At 47.6% G+C, this 3,709-nt stretch overlaps 1 pseudogene; it reads left to right on the top strand.

Annotated features, from left to right (window-relative positions):
- Window positions 1-2,528: 2,528 nt before the first annotated feature.
- Window positions 2,529-3,408, top strand: LOC128097592 (40S ribosomal protein SA-like; annotated as a pseudogene).
- Window positions 3,409-3,709: the final 301 nt, after the last annotated feature.

Here is a 3,709-nt window from a genome sequence, read left to right as displayed (position 1 = left end):
AGCTCAGTCAGTAGAATGCATGCTGCACAGACCAATTTTTTTTTTTTTCTAACAGACATGAAACCTCAGTGGCCGGAGACATTCTCTGAGATGTACCTAGCACCAACTGAAGTGTTGGGGACAGCAGACATAGGTGCTGCTCTCTTGGGGTTTGCAGGATCCTTTGGGGTCATCAAACACTGTCCTTTCATTTTCTAACTGAAGAAACTGAGGCTCCCACAGAAGAGGACTTGTCTTATTGGTACTGCCCATTGTGGCAGAGACAGGTCTCGAACCCAAGTCTTCTAATAAATGCTCATCAGATGAAATATAATCATCAGTTTGGATGTCAATTGTCTACAAAATGCCGATTCTCCCTGGAAGGGCTCCTGCGTAACTGCTTCCTCAGGAGTTTCGCAACAGGCTTGGAGTTGTTAACTCATTTTTCAGCTTGTCCGAGACTGCACATGATATAGAGTGCCAGGCTGATGTGGGAAGGGATTTTTCTCCACCAGTCAGCCAGGTGGCTTATTTCAGCCCCCGGAGTAGCTGTTAATCAGGTTGCAATAGACTTCAGCGTTTCACTCAGAACCTGGTGGCAATCCTAAAACTCTACAGCTGCTGACATGGCTGCAAAATGAGCCAGCCGATGGCCCCATCCCTTGTCAGTTTTATTGAGGGGTCCCTTCAGAACGGCTCCTGCTGTAGCCGACCTCAGCAGGGGCCCCTTCCTCACCTCAAACTGCTCTCCCAGGGCACAAGTGATGCGCCCTACTCTCAGAGATTTAATAGTATCAAGGCAAGAGCTAAATGCTCTGCTTGGGGCCAGTCCAGCTCTGCTCCTACACTCAGGGGTGGCCTTTGGAGCTCCGCACTCGCCCAGGAAGGATTCTCCCAGGAGAATCCCCAGGACTCCTCTTTTCCTGCTCATGGATTTTTATGAGAAGCTCCTGCAACTCTGTTGCACCCCTCTACCCCATACAGATCCAGCAGAAATACTGCTAAACATGTTGAGCTTGGAGTGAGAAAACAAAACTTCAGGCAGCAGAGGTACCGGGTACAAAGCCACATGGCTAAGAAATAATGGTGCTGAGACTGGAGACCTGACTCAGAGGCTAAGAGCACTGACTGCTCTCCCAGAGGACCCACTTCGGTTTGGTTCTGAGCACCCAACTGTCTGTAACTCCAGTCTCAGGGGATCTGACGTCCCCTTCTGGCCTCTGCGGGTATTGTATGCTCATGATGTACCACTCAGGTGGAGCACATGTGCACATAAAATAAAAATAAAAAGAGCTTTTTAAAAAGAAAAAACACCAGAACAGGAATTTAAAAACCCAGACTATTCAGTTCCCAGGCTAGATTCCTCTGTAACTGTTCTACCGTGTTTATAAGCTTATGAAATAGATGCCCTTAGAATCTACTGACAGCAAACACATCTACCCTGTATGTAAATGGTCATGAGCTCACCTTGACAACAGAGCATTTTTATCCTTCAGACACTTGAATCACTGCTTAGAGATCATAGCTACAAAAAAACAACAAAAAAAATTGAGACCTAAAAACTGCTCTCCTTGAGACAGTAAAAGAACATTGGAAAAGAATACATGAGGGGGTCTGTGACAGAACTGTTCAGCATCTTGACTGCGTTCCAAGCCATAGGGGTGATAAAACTGAATACCCCCCCACACACACACACACACGCACACACGCACACACGCATGCACTGTTTGAGAAAGAGGAGGAACCTGAACGAGATGGCATGAGCTGGCAGTGCCATACCATGTCCTGCTGTGATCACAGCACACAATCATCAAATATTACCACTGGGAACTGGGCAAAGTACATAATAGATCCCTCTGTGCTCATTCTTAAAATTTCATGAGAGGCAACAATTCTTTAAATGAGAGGAGCATCGGAAAGTAAAAATCAGTGCACGCCGAAGTTAGTAAATATTTACAGAATGTAATATGCCAGTTAGGCCAGTGTAGAGAGTCAATTGTTGTATCCATATTTATATATATTTAAAAAATGAGGAAAAGTAAATGATTCTTAACAATTCTATAGGGTAAAAATACATATGTGATTGGATGTGAATGCATTATGAAGTGTGTGGTGTGTTGTGGGCGGGACCTTCAGGATAGAGACCACACAGGGTCTACAAATGTGTCGAAGTGGCTGTATCCATCACCCTGGAACACCGCCTCCACTGAAATGTGTGCCCTGGACGCAGTGCCAAGCCAGCCAACTGTAAAACGGGGCTCCGAGTATCAACCAATGGCTATTTCTTTCCATGTTCTCCAGACTGCCAGTGCTCCACACGGTGGCACAATCTTTCTGAAGGTTAAGTTTGGCAATATTCATCAAAGGTTTGAATTTCTTGTACCCTTTGACCCAGGAAATGATATTATCTATTGGGCAGGTATGATTAGCTCAAAATGGTGAGGTTGGGGTACATTTCCAAGTTACGTCTTGCTTTCTGCACTGCCCAGGGATGGGTCCATACAGCGTTGTTCTTGATTCCCATGGTAACTTAAAGGTAAACTTACACAATGTCCGGAGCCCTTGGTGTCCTGCAGATGAAGGAGGAGGGTATCCTCAAAGTCGTTGTGAAAGGAACCCGCTTAGGTGGCACCAACCTTGACTTTCAGATGGAGCAGTACATCTACAAAAGGAAAAGAGATGGTACCTATGTCAGAATCTGAAGAGGATCCGGGGGAGAAGCTGTCGTCTGTAGCTCGGGCTGCCACTGCCATTGAGAACCCTGCTGGTGTCAGCGTCTTCTCCTCCAGGAACACCGGCCAGTGAGCTGTGTTGAAGCTTGCTGCTGCCTCTGGACCTACTCCAGTTGATGCCCACTTCATGCCTGGGACCTTCACTAACCAGATCCAAGCAGCCTTCAGGGAGTCACGGCTTCTAGTGGTGACTGATCCCAGGGGTGACCACCAACTCCTCACAGAGTTGTCTTATGTCAACCTGTCACCACTGTTCTGTGTGACACAGACTCTCCCCTGTACTATGTGGACATTGCCATCCCATTCAGTAACAAGGGAGCTCACTCAGTGTGTCTGATGTGGTAGATTCTGGCCCAGGAAGTACTCCACATGCATGGCACTATCTCCCGTGAGCACCCATGGGAGGCTATGCCTGACCGACAGAGACCCCGAGGAGACTGAGGAGGAGGAGCAGGCTGCTGCTGAGAAGGCTGTGACCACGGAGGAATTTCAGGGTGAATGGACCACACCATCTCCTGAGTTTACTGCTGCTCAACCAGAGGTGCCCGACTGGTCTGGGGGTATACAGGTGCCCTCTGTGCCCATCCAGCAGTTCTCTGCTGAAGACTGGAGTGCCCAGCCAGCTACTGAGAACTGGTCAGCAGCTCCCACAGTTCAGACCACCGAGTGGGTTGTCGTCACCATTGAGTGGTCCTGAGCTCCTCTGCAGACCCCTGAGCAGAGGGTGAATGGTGATGGGAAAATAAAGTTCTTAAAAGCTGGAAAAAAAGTCATATCCTTTATGTTGTCCTATATTTCCTAAATTTTTGTCATTGAGGATGAAGACCATTCAGAGATTGATGGCCAAGTAAAGACCCATCACTCCAAACTCAGTGCTGTTACTATGACACAGGAGGCACAAGAGAGGGAAGTGAGAGATGAGACAGTGTTGTTCTTACACCCTGATACAGGGTGGACACTTGTATCCATGTAGTACAGTGGAGAGACCAGAAGTGACC

Source organism: Peromyscus californicus, unplaced genomic scaffold (assembly GCF_007827085.1).
Source record: "Peromyscus californicus insignis strain IS unplaced genomic scaffold, ASM782708v3 Scaffold_5__1_contigs__length_169319896, whole genome shotgun sequence".
In the NCBI taxonomy this organism is placed as follows: domain Eukaryota; kingdom Metazoa; phylum Chordata; class Mammalia; order Rodentia; family Cricetidae; genus Peromyscus; species Peromyscus californicus.
Note: the sequence above shows the minus strand (reverse complement) of the source record. Positions and strands in the feature narration are given on the sequence as shown.